Source organism: Hylobates moloch, unplaced genomic scaffold, assembly GCF_009828535.3.
Source record: "Hylobates moloch isolate HMO894 unplaced genomic scaffold, HMol_V3 SCAFFOLD_19, whole genome shotgun sequence".
Taxonomy (NCBI): domain Eukaryota; kingdom Metazoa; phylum Chordata; class Mammalia; order Primates; family Hylobatidae; genus Hylobates; species Hylobates moloch.
Window position 1 is genome coordinate 51,892,929 of NW_026652294.1, and position 13,933 is coordinate 51,906,861.

The window sequence follows — 13,933 nt, forward strand, 5'->3', positions numbered from 1 at the left end:
TATCTCCTGAGGCATGTTGAATACTTGGGGTTCTAGAAACCACTCCTAGATAGGTATTCCTTCAAGATCTCTGGGTTGAATCTAATTGGACAGGCCTTTACCCTGGTGGATTGCAGCCGCATCAGGGAGTGGGGGTTGGAGGAAGATAACCTCTGGCACCTTCTTTCTGGAGACCACCTTCAACTGAGGTGATGAGCCACATGGTGTTGTATAAATGTTAATCTCCTGTTCTTCTCCTTGCAGCCCTGTGACCTTCAACATTTCCTCTTGGAGGCTGCTGTGGTCCAGCTTAGACTTCCCCCTAGAAATTCTGCATTGGCTTCTTGACTGCTCCTCTCCTGTTTTCTTCTTGATATGATCCTTGTCTTCTTCTTTGCTCCTCTTACCTCCTTTGCTTAGTTTTTTTTCCTGTCTTTCTGCTGCTCTTAATGCTCTAACATCCTCTTTTTTTCTTGTGGCTGGGGATATGTATTGATATGGTTTGGCTGTGTCCCCACCCAAATTTCACCTTGAATTGTAACTTCCATAATTCCCACATGTTGCGGGAGGGACCCGGTAGGAGATAATTGAATCATGGGGTTGGTTTTTCCCATACTATTCTCATGGTAGTGAATAAGTCTCACGAGATCTGATGGTTTTATAAGGGGAAACCACTTTCACTTGGCTCTCTTTCTCTGTTTACCTGCTGCCATGTAAGACATGCTTTTGTTCTTCCCTTGCCTTCTGCCATGATTGTGAAGCCTCCCCAGCCACGTGGAACTGTGAGTCCATTAAACCTTTTTTTTTTTTAAATAAATTACCTAGTCTCGGGTATGTCTTTATCAGCAACATGAAAATGGACTAATACATGTATCTTCTCATCAGTTTCCTGCTACTGCTAATAGACAGTACGAATCCCTCAGAGTTGTGAGGGACACATCTTCACTGTGCCCAGTGACTCTGTCTGCAGTCACTGTCCCTAAGACAAACATCTCCTAGTTCGTTTTTGGTCTCTGTAAATTGGACCACTGTTTCAGGTCTATAGTCCCAGATTTTTTTTTTTTTTTTGCTATTGAAAGATGCAGATCATTAGGTGGAAGCTCAAGGAGGCAGCCAATTGGGAAGAAGGAGCCAGGTCCACTCAGCTGGTGTTAATAATGAAGCAGTGAACTTACATAAATAAAGACAGCCTAAAATATTTAGTATCCTACAAGAAAAGTATACAGGGCAGCCGCTCAGCAAGTCTCAGATTCTTTTTTTTTTTTTTTTTTTGAGATGGAGTCTCGCTCTGTCGCCCAGGCTGGAGTGCAGTGGCGCTATCTCGGCTCACTGCAAGCTCCGCCTCCCGGGTTCACGCCATTCTCCTGCCTCAGCCTCTCCGAGTAGCTGGGACTACAGGCGCCTGCCACCACGCCCGGCTAATTTTTTGTATTTTTAGTAGAGACGGGGTTTCACCGTGGTCTCGATCTCCTGACCTCGTGATCCGCTTGCCTCGGCCTCCCAAAGTGCTGGGATTACAAGCGTGAGCCACCGCGCCTGGCCTCAGATCTTCTTGAGCTATTGTCTTAAAATTTCTTTAAGGTTGACATTAATAAATATTACCAGCAGCTATTTTACCTTACATGTAAAAGTTGGCATGTAGCCTATTAGGAGAGGAGCAAATAGATATGCTATTGTGAGTCCTGTTGACATTTTTGGTGTGGGATTCTTCCCTGATTCTGAATGCATAGGGACTTATTCTTGTCACCTGTTGGGATGCCCAGGTTTATTGTCTATTACTTCTTTATTACCTTGTGTGAGGTAATCCTGATCTCTTTATGTAAAATAGGAAGGTTATGTCTGAGACTGACTTCCTAGAGCTGCTAGGCCTTATGTTTGAGACCAAAGGACATCACACCAAATACCAAACTTCAGGGCCTCTTCTCATTTTCCCTTTTGCTGGTAACAACATCCCATTTGCTCTCTTGATGGAGGCAAAAGGAGTGATATGGACCAATTTATGAAATGTTTTCACTTCAGGATAATGTGTATATCAGACAAATCATGAAGGACAGCCTGAATTTCATAGGATAAAAAAGATGAGGAAAGAATCCCTTGGAACCAGAACCAGAAAGAGGAACCCTCACCAATGAGTGGATTCTTGGATACCAAGAACGAGGGTGGTCCTGATCCTATGACAGAATCACCTCCAACTTCTGAATTACACTAGGAGGCTCATACCAAGGCAAAAAACAAAACAAAACAAAAAACTCACAGTGGTCTCTCTATGGCAGTGACCACTGCCCTCCCGCTCATGTTTTGGTCTTGATCTTGAGTCATTCTTTCTGGTCCATCTGATCTGTCATTTGATGAAGTGGGTTACAGAGCAGGCAAAGCCTGCTTTGAGCAGGTACTGAAAGGGCACTATAAGTGCCTTCAGCATGGAAGACCACTAGGGGCAACCAGGTAAGAAGTAGGAGGGGACTGTCCAAGGTGTTCCCCCAGTTAGGGGTCCTGGATTCTGTGGACAGCCGGGGTCAGGGGCAATGTTTTGACAGTGATGCTCTTACTTTGATATCTTCCTCTTCCTTGTGGGACTCACTGCTTTTAAAGAAGTTTGTGGTGGCACGTTCTTCTTTCCAGAAAGGAAAATCTATGGTAGTCTCCTCATAAAGGGACTCAATAAACTTTAGGCCATACTACCCATCATCACCTGGAATCAACTGACCTATGATGTATGATTATATTTTTTTTCTTCTTGGCATATAAGTAGAATGGCTTTGCAGAGGCCATAACTTGAGAGCAGTAACAGTTAGAAAAATGAATTTCCCTTCTCTTGTGGAATTGAATTCTGTGTATATTCTGACCTCCTAGAGTGTCTAACTATCCCCTTCTTCTCTCTACATTTTTGAGGAAGGGAATAGGTTGTCTTTGTACTCTACAAAGTCTTCATATTTTTCAAGTATCTATTATGTACTAGGTACTATGGAGGGCATTTCACTTGTAGACTTTAACTTCAGGTGATCCTCCTCATGACTTAGAATTTTAGAGATTGTTGGGGAGATGGACGTTCTCCTCCATTCCCTGTCTCCAGCCTTCAACTGTGGGAGTCTCTGCCCCAAAATCCTGGAACACTGTCCTTGTCCAGCCTGGTATTAATATTGTCCCACTACCGCTAACGCCAAAGCAGGCTGCAACAATTCTTTCAATTTGCATAATTCTGGCCTCAACTCCTCCTCTTCTTCCTCTCCCTTACTCTTCCCTTCCCCAAGGGAATTAACTGTAGACCACTTGTTTTATTTTAACTCAGACAATCTTCACTGCTTCTTGGGGATGCTCCAGCCCTCATTTTTAATAGCTACTGTCCCTGTATCCTTGGGTTCCTCATTATCTATCATAGTCTCATTCTTTCTCTTGCTCATCTTCACTTACTTGCATTTGCCCTGTGATCCTCCCAGGCATCTATGCACAGACTAGAGCCTTCAGTGAAGTCCTTTTTTCTAAGGGAATATTTATTCCATATGTTCTTAAGACCAGGGCCTCATATCCATATTTCCTCTATATTTATTCCCTACAAAAACCTGTTTTGATCAGGAAACATGGAGCTGCCAGAGCCTGCCAGTGGGATTCACAATGGCAGCTGCCACCACTGGCTAGAATCACCTGATATGTATTCACAGTCAAAGCAAAACCACTTCTTGGGCTCTCTACTCCCTTGTTCTGAACTTTCAGGGCTTCCTATCACTGGATCTTGGTTCTATCCTTTGAAAAATAAAGGACTGGACGTATATTATTATTTATTTCCCTTTTTGCTTCCCAGGTGGCTCCTGCAGTGACTGACTCTAAGGAAGCAGCAACAGCACCTTTGTCTCTACTTAGGTGAAAGCACTGCGCTAGCCATGAATAGCCGGCACAAGTCCCTGACTTGTTCAGTGTAGGAAGAGAAACCCTCAAGGAACAGGAACTGGCTGCTTTGCAGTTTCTATAAATCCTCAGGCACTGTTGGAATCTTTCTGAAGGACATAATAGTCCCACTATGAATGCTAAGATCGCAATTCACCCTTTTCTTGGAAAGCCTGATGCAGCCCTCTTGTCCAAGGGTGTTGAAACCACCTCTTTTTGAGCGTATTTCACCTCAGCTTATTCCACAGCATCATTTCTTCTGAGACTCTTTTTCTTAGCAAATTTCTTTGGGCAGTGACATGAATGGCTTCTGGGAAGTCTCCTCATGTGAGGCTCCACTTGTCCCTGTAGCTTGTGTGTTCTTGAATGTTGAACAATTAATTGATAATGACCTACCTCCAGCTGGGATGATTTTCACTTGCCATACAATTTTTAGCAATCTCTACAGGAATAAGTGAAGGGGGAATTATCAATGCTCATTCCATTCTGAAGTTCACCAGGGCTTCTGTAAGATTCTCTGTCCTATTGGCAGGCCTGAGAATTCTGTAGCTCCAGTTGAACAAACTTCTTTTTCTATGTTCTTGGGGGATGATGGAAATTCTCTCTTACCAATGGGAAATCTTCCATGGAGAACACGTTAATGTTCTGAGTGATTGCTGAATACAAACAGGAATAACTTTTTGGCTTTAGGAAAGAAAGATATTTAATTTCCTCTCTCCACCTTCTCTCAGGTCTCTGGAGCCATGTTCTTCATGTCGTAGTTCTGATGCTCTTCCCATTCATTCCTGTCTCCTAGATGCTCAGATCACCAAGATGCAGTTACTTCCCTCTTCTGCAAATATTCCTTCAATTACTTTGTTTTTGTTTTTTAAATATTTATTATACCAATATTATAACAATAAAAATATTTTATAAGTGAAAAGATATAAATCCAAGTTCAGAAATCTTTCATTTTTTTCATGTTCTCTTCCTGCCTTGTTTATAAGTGGATGATATGTTTATGTAGTTATCATACTTGAATACAATTTTTATAGTCCTGTATAATCTGCTGCACCTGGGATCAATTTCAGGGGGGCACTAAAGGGTTGTCAATATTGATGATCAGACACACGGCACTTCTCTGTTTATGGCCACTTGTGAGAAGGGTATTTTTTTTTAATAGGGCCAGAAGTGGACACTTCCGTCTTAAAACTCTAATTTTGGTCCTCCATGTTGCTGCTATTGTGTCTAAGCAGCCACAGTCTGAAATCAGTGAGATGGAGATTTCTCTTGTGCTTTATTAAATGGTCTCTCCCAGGGAGAATGAATCTCCCAAGGAGAGGGGAGTTTTACTTTTCATTTTATGAGTTCTGCAAGCCCTTTCTAATTATATTCTAAGAGAAAATGCCACAGAGAGCATATTCCATAGAAGTCCAGATGATGGAGGCTAAAAGGGAAATAGGATCACATTTATTTCTAAGCATTTGTTTAGCTACCACCCTGTAGGTTCTGGCTAGGCGATGGAGAGTGCCAGGGGGGTGGAGTTCAAATACAAGTGAGGAGTTGTCCCACGATCAAGAAATTAGCAGCTAGAACGTTAAAATTTTCAGGAACATCGGCTGCTGGGACATTACTTTCATCCAGACTTTCTCTTAGGTCCTTGTTCCTGCTTAATCCCTTCGAAGTTGCTCACAGACCCACCACAGCTCTCATCTCACCCTGTGCACTCTTTGTGCGTTGCCTTAGGTACAATCAGGAAACTCTATTTCATGATTCATGAAACTCTATTCTTTGTGCTCGGTATATTCAGATCTGTTTCTTTAAATTGGGGTAAGAAATTTCTTTCTACTTTCTTAAATTTAAGGCCATTGCTTTTAAATATAAGAGTAAAACATTATTATTATGGAAGGCTGAGAAAGTGGAGATGAGCAAAAAATACTAAAGGAGTCGGTCACTGTTAACATCCATGTGTATATCCTTCTCAACTCTTGTTCTCTCTCTTTAAAGATATTTCCTCAAGTTTTTAATGCACATAAATATGGTTTTGTAAAAATGTGATCATAGCCATATGAACAGCCACTATCATTCTCCATGGAAAATATCTTGAGCATCTCATTTAAATAATTTGTATCCAATATCTGGATCCATTTACCTTCTGCTCATTACTAGTCACCTCCTATTTTGAGTGATACCACCATGAAATAAATTCTTTAAGTCTGAACGACATGAGTCTATCCCTAGAGTCAGATTAGTACCCTTCATATCAAAACGTCTACTGGGTGTTGTCAGTTTGATGTCACAAACATCTCCGGACTTTACTCAGCATCTCATTGTTTTTGCCTTATTTTTGGTCTTCACTAAATCTTGCCTGAATGACCTTGATTCCAGCCGTATCCCAGATGATCAATCTTTCATATTCTGTCAAAGCCATTTTTCTAAAATGCAAATATGATCCAGTTCTTCCTCTGCTTAAAACCCTTCACTGGCTCCCCATTGCTTACAGGATAAAAACCCAGGTGGCAAAGCCTTTAATGACGCTATCCCTGAACATCTCTCATTTCTTTCATCCCTCCACTCCTCTTTCTATCAGCTTTGGATCCACATGTAGCACACAGCGTCTCCAAGTTTTTGTGCCTTCCGTTCCCTTTTACTGGGGATTCTCTTTATCTTTTTCCATTTTTGGATAACTTCCACATGTCCTTCTACAGTAACTGTCCCTCAGCTACCCAGAACTCCTCTTGGTCCATCACATATCTGACCCATCTTTTTGGGCACCTGTTTTGGAGCCCATTCTGCTGGAAGTTGGAAAGGGACTTAGAGAGTGATTAGCGGTGCATCTGGTGAGGGAAACATGGAGGTTATCTTAGCCTCTGCTAGCAAAAGGAGGAGGCTCTCATTCAGAGCAAAGACATGGGCTCTGCATTACTGGAAGAAAGGCAGTGAATGGCCATCATGCTTTTCCAGGTGCCCTCAGATTGCTCAATGGGTTTTATGACTTCTTAAAGAAAATCTATTACCTTATTTCCAAAAGGATTTAACATGTCACACAGAGATGAGATAATGTAATAGAATGGGGGTGAAAAAAAGGAAGAAGAAACTGTACTACAGGGAAAACAAAGCTCATAGTAACCTGAAGCCAAGAGAAACCAGTCTATAGAATGAATATCATTACTCATTACATATTTGCTAGAGGAGGTCTACATATTTAGCTCTGTGAATTAAGTTATCTCACTTAAAAGAAGGAAGTGTGATCATCATCACAGACCAGACCTGTGATTAAGGAAAAAGACAGTTATTCGTAAGACTGGGACCCAAGAAGCGCCTCTGTTGGCCCTATCTACAGAACTTTTGACTTTTCTCAGTCCCCATAAAAAAGTCCCCTTTAGAGGACTGAAGTGTTTATTTATTTATTTATTTATTTTTTATTTTTTATTTTTTTGGGACGGAGTCTCGCTCTGTTACCCAGACTGGAGTGCAGTGGTGAGATCTTGGCTCACTGCAACCTCCGCCTCCCGGGCTACGCCATTCTCCTGCCTCAGCCTCCCGAGTAGCTGGGACTACAGGCACCCGCCACCACGCCCGGCTAATTTTTTGTATTTTTAGTAGAGATGGGGTTTCACTGTGTTAGCCAGGATGGTCTCGATCTCCTGACCTTGTGATCCGCCCGCCTCAGCCTCCCAAAGTTCTGGGATTACAGGCATGAGCCACCACGCCCAGCCTAGGACTGAGGTGTTTTAACTCAGTTTCTCTTATGCCAGTTATATGGAGGGGGGACTTGTAGGAAGAGACATTGCAGGGATTTGCTCTGGGTCTTCAAAGCCTTTTGGGTGCCTGGTAGTTCCTATTGACTAGGTGGTTTTCTCAGGCCCAGCAATCTCCTATGAGCAGATTTTAGTTACTTTTGAATCTATATTCTGTCCTGCTTTAAAATGCTCCAGACTGTGTCCCCTCACTGCCCTAAGTCCTCTTTCCTAGGATCTTGTTTCTGTATCTTACAGGAGACATAGAAATCAGATCCACACTTGGAGTAGATTTCATTTATTCAACAATCTTCTCTATGTCAGTGATTGGGGTGTATACAAAAGATGGCAGGCATAAAGAGGTATGGGTAGGAAGTTAACCCCTGAGCAAGCATCTTGCCCGTGTAGCCCCTGTATATATGTTTCCTTCATGCTTGTTAACTTCATTTCAATCTTCTCATGGTACGAAGATAGTAACCAAACCCCAAAAGGCAGTTCTGATCTATTTGTGGAATGTTTCCTCTTGATCTTATGTACTTCTTTGTGACTATATAGGAAATTATAGGTCTTTGGGATTCCAGACCCAGGATATGATCTTAAGGTAGGCAGACTGGCTCCACGTCAAATACTGGAGGCATCTCTTTAGAGCCTCCTGCTGCTGTACCTCCCTTGCTTTCTCTGTCTAGGAAGGGGATGTGTGGGCCTAGGTGGCTGGTTTCTTCCTGCTTCTGGTGCTTTTGCTACTTGCTCACAAAGTAGATGGGTCTCTCTGCAATGGGGATGGAGAGGGTGACTATGGTTCCTATAAAAGATGTCCTTGTTGAGGGTTGCTTCTCTCCAGGATGAGCTTGTCTTTATACCTTTTGTGAGAAGAGTGGATGGTCTGAATGGAGATATTTCAACCCTGGCATGATTTGTGTGGCTGTGGACATTGGTGGGGGTGTTGCAGAGACTGGACTGGGATGCTGAAGAGAGCCACACCCCATTTCAAAGTCCCCTCTGCTTAGGTTGCTCTACATTGGCTCAAGCATATAGCAGTGACACTTACTGAAGGTCCTTCAAGGAATCAGTCTCTTGCATGTAGCTGCTATATGGGTCTTTATCCTGTTCTTGGCTTTGATGGTGCCCTTTGTCGTGACCCATCCCAAACCAGAAGCCTGGTTTCACGTTGTGTGTGTGTGTTCCAGGAGGGCTGGACTACAGGTTGGACAGAGGCCGGCAGGTTTTGTTGGTTCTGGGTCTCTTGGCCACATTATTGTGTCATTAATGGGGACCCTCTGGTTCCTCTTTTAGTCTCCAGGTATTGGTCCAGGTATTTGGGAGGGGTAAACACACCACTGCTGGGAAATTGGATTGTAAGTACCTCAGTCTCTTCTGTGTATGCCAATTACCACAGGTCCGTTCTAGAGTTTTGTCTCCTCTTGGTTTGCAAATGCACGTGTAGGCCCCATTCTTGAGAGAGAGAGAAAAAAAGAGAGATAAAGAGAGCCACAAGGCTTTTGAGAAGTAAAGAAAAAGTTTTCTGGAGCCCAAAACGTCCCCTTTCTATCCTGGCCCTGAGTTTTAGTCACCTCTGAGATTCTTGGCTGAGGTAGTGTCTTTTTCTACTTCCAGAATAGAACTGACAACTGGATGAAAAAAAAATTAACATTGTTTCAGTGCTTTCTGTTGTAGGCTTTGCAGCTTGGGATTTCCCACGCTGATCTCACCTCTGGTGATTTTGCTTCTGTGGTGTCATGTCCAGGGTTGTTGAATGAGAGATCTTGGGTTACCCTTCCTGGGCTGGCACTGACCTGCTATTCCAATGCTGTCTCCCAGTTGCCCATGATCATTTGGCTAGATACTGGCTCCTCCAGATCCTCCTCTATTTCCTCTATTTCCCTGAGGGAAGGTTTTAGGTTTGTCACTGGAGTTGGGGTTTCCCTGGAATTTGGAGCCTGCTTGATTTTTCTATGTCAAAACATGGTCCCTGGGTGGCAGTGGCGTGCTTGGTCTCCATTATCATTGCTAGCCTTTCTCATTCCTCTTTTGTTCCCTGCCTGCTGGGTGTTCATATCTCTATCCACTGCATTCTCAGCTTTTCTCGCATTTTCTCCCCACGCTTTGAATCTCAGAGATGTCTAGGCACTGTGGAGCTACAACAAATAGTTTCCCTGTGAGAGGTCAGAGATCTCCATAATCACATTCTAGCTGGAACTCTGGATAAGAACATTAACCTTTTTAATCTTTTTTTTTCTATTTCCTCTCTAAGTTAAAAAAAATCAATCAAGAAAGCTAATTAGCATTGTCAGAGGTTGCTGACCTTTGTCAGATTACCCTCAGTCCCCTGCTAAAGGCAAATAGCCACTGGTTCGTGTTCCTCAGAGCTGACTGATTGGCTTTAGCAAGAATTGGTTTCCTTGGCCGGGCGCGGTGGCTCACGCTTGTAATCCCAGCACTTTGGGAGGCTGAGGCGGGCGGATCACGAGGTCAGGAGATCGAGACAACAGTGAAACCCCATCTCTACTAAAATACAAAAAATTAGCCGGGCGTGGTGGTGAGCGCCTGTAGTCCCAGCTACTCGGAGAGGCTGAGGCCGGAGAATGGCGTGAACCCAGGAGGCGGAGATAGCAGTGAGCCGAGATCGCGCCACTGCACTCCAGCCTGGGTGACAGAGCGAGACTCCGTCTCAAAAAAAAAAAAAAAAAAAAAGAAGTGGTTTCCTTTCTTATATAGCAATTTCACTTTCTGTGCCTCAGTTTCTTTTTCTTTAAATGCAAGGAAATGATACTAACCGGTATTTACTGCATCACCCTTTATTCCCTGGTTGCCACATAATTAAGCCATGGCTCTTGTTTCGGGTTTAAGAGTCACTCATACCATGTACACACAGGGCAAGGGAAGTGCACCTCCTGGTGACATTAAGGAAGAAGAGCTTGTTGGCTGGGGTAGAGTCATCTGTGAGTTCTGGGCATCCTCAATTAGATCCCTTCCTGAAGCTCAATAACAGCATAGTTTCCCACAGCTCTCTTTTGCTCTCTTAAACTTTATTTGAAGTTTGCAATTGTGGATTCTCCTCAACCATTTTCTTCTGAGGCAAAACTCAACCTGGTCATCTCTGGTTTCCATGCCTTTCCCTGCCCAGCCTACTGGAGAGCTTATTTGATATCCTCATTATCCATAATGCTTTTTTTTTTTACATATATCTCTTCATGTTCAGGGAGCCAATGTATCCTGGGATGATTCCTTAAGACTGGATTCTCCTTTCTCTTTGACTGATGTGTTCTTGGTACTCAAACATTTGGTTGATGTTGAGATGAACCCAAGAAATCATCAGAGAGAAGACTCTGCTCTCAGGGAACCAGGAAGCAGTGGCCTTTGGGAGAATGGCTGTGGTCCCAGTGACCCCTGGCTGCCCTTTCTCAAAAACATTTGACCCTCTCTGGAGCTCTAGGATAAATTGCTAAGTGTAAGGTTCTCAATACTTGACCCAATATTTCTTTTTGTTTCTCCAAAGGAGAGCTCTCTCACAGGCCTATTTTTAATGTGTTCTATAACAAAAGAAAGTTTTAAACAGAGCCAAAACAAACATCCACCGCTGCACTTAGGGATGAGCAGCTTCTTTTCTTTTGGGAAGAACAATCTGTTAATTTCCCACCTCCAGTATTGTGTCAACCTTTTGGTCAGAGAATGTGGAGACGATTTACCAAGACAGAAGTTACTCCCTTCTCAGGTAACTAGATTCATGAATGAGCATGGATTTCATATTCTCCCAGTATTTTTTTCTATTCTAACATTATAATAAAAAAAAGAAAGGCAAAATAACTTATGAAAAAGTTTTCATTTTCACTTTCCATAGACTTTTCTGTTATTTGATCATATGTAGATATGGTTATTATGTATTTCCAGCCAGAGTTGGGTTACAATTCTGTTACTTTAAAATATTGCATTGAATATTCTGTGTTATTGTCTTCTAATAAATATTTTCAATGGCCACATATTTTATTGATTTCATAAACCACATCATATTTTTGTATGTTCCATTGTTTATTTACTACATTGCTTTTATTACAAACATTAAAAATAAACATTTTTATATATGGCGCTTCTTTCACTTAATTCCCTAGATTTAGACTACTGAGTCAGAGGAAGTGAGGGTTTTTATGGGTTTTGAAACTTTTTTTTCCAAATTATTTTCCGAAGTGGTGAATCTGTCATTTTTTTTTTCAATTGCCAGGGGTGCTAAATGCACCTCTAGCCATTTATGGGATTTGAGTGGAGGACAGAATATGTAGGTGGCCTAGAGCAAAATGGTTGAACAAATGCTTTCTTTCCTAAACAATCAAACTCAGCTTTATAAACCACAGAATCAAGATAAGCGGCTGAGCAGTTAACTTCTGGAATTTTATCCCCCATGTGCTATTTCTGTACTCTGGTCCCCTCTTTTGTTTCAGACTACACATGCCTTTCACCTACAGATCCAGCAAATCCCTGGAAAGGCCCTTATTACTTCTCTGCCAATGGCTTAATAGGAAGTAACAGGCTCAAGAATTCAGTTTACAGAAGCAAGCATTCCTGCCTTGCCTTCTTTCTTTTTTTTTTTTTTTTTAATTATACTTTAAGTTTTGGGATACATGTGCAGAATGTGCAGATTTGTTACATAGGTATACATGTGCCGTGGTGGTTTGCTGCACCCATCAATCCGTCATCTACAGTAGGTATTTCTCCTAATGCTATCCCTCCCTTAGCCCCTACCCCCTGACAGGCCCCAGTATGTGATGTTCCCCTCCCTGTGTCCATGTGTTCTCATTGCTCAACTATGAGCGAGAACATGTGGTATTTGGTTTTCTGTTCCTGTGTTAGTTTGCTGAGAATAATGGCTTCCAGCTTCATCCACGTCCCTGCAAAGGACATGAACTCATCATTTTTTATGGCTGCATAGTATTCCATGGTGTATATGTGCCACATTTTCTTTATCCAGTCTATCATTGATGGGCATTTGGGTTGGTTCCAAGTCTTTGCTATTGTGAACAGTGCCGCAATAAACATACATGTGTATGTGTCTTTATAGTAGAATGATTTATAATTCTTTGGGTATATACCCAATAATGGGATTGCTGGATCAAATGGTATTTCCAGTTCTAGATCCTTGAGGAATCACCACACTGTCTTCCACAATGGTTGAACTAATTTATACTCCCACCAACAGTGTAAAAGAGTTCCTATTTCTCCACATCCTCTCCAGCATCTATTGTTTCCTGATGTTTTAATGATTGCCATTCTAACTGGCATAAGATGGTATTTCATTGTGGTTTTGATTTGCATTTCTCTAATGACCAGTGATGATGAGCTTTTTTCCAAGTTTGTTGTCCGCATAAACGTCTTCTTTTGAGAAGTGTCTGTTCATATCCTTTGCCCACTTTTTGATGGGGTTGTTTGTTTTTTTTTCTTGTAAATTTGTTCAAGTTCCTTGTAGATTTTGGATATTAGCCCTTTGTCAGATGGATAGATTGCAAAAAATTTCCTCTCTTTCTGTGGGTTGTCTGTTCACTCTGATAATAGTTTCTTTTGCTGTGCAGAAGCCCTTTAGTTTAATTAGACCCTATTTGTCTATTTTGGCTTTTGTTGCAGTTGCTTTTGGTGTTTTAGTCATGAAGTCTTTGCCCATGCCTATGTCTTGAATGGTATTGCCTAGGTTTTCTTCTAGGGTATTTATGGTTTTACGTCTTATATTTCAGTCTTTAATCCATCTTGAGTTAATTTTTGTATAAGGTGTAAGGAAGGGCTCCAGTTTCAGTCTTCTGCATATGGCTAGCCAGTTTTCCCAACGTCATTTATTAAATAGGAAGTCCTTTCCCCATTGCTTGTTTTCGTCAGGTTTGTCAAAGATCAGGTGGTTGTAGATGTGTGGCATTATTTTGAGGCCTCTGTTCTGTTCCATTGGTTTACATATGTGTTTTGGTACCAGTACCATGCTGTTTTGGTTACTGTAGCCTTGTAGTATAGTTTGAAGTCAGGTAGCATGATGCCTCCAGCTTTGTTCTTTTTGCTTAGGATTGTATTGGCTATATGAGCTCTTTTTTGGTTCTATATGAAATTAAAGTCGTTTTTTCTAACTCTGTGAAGAAAGTCAATGATAGCTTGATGGGGATAGCATTGAATCTATAAATTACTTTGGGCATTATGGCCATTTTCATGATACTGAGTCTTCCTGTGCATGAGTATGGAATGTTTTTCCATTTGTTTGTGTCCTCTCTTATTTCCTTGAGCAGTGGTTTGTAGTCCTCCTTGAAGAGGTCCTTTACATCTCCTGTAAGTTGTATTCTTAGGTACTGAGTGAATTGCCTTGCCTTTTGCCAACTTCTGCCTCAAAT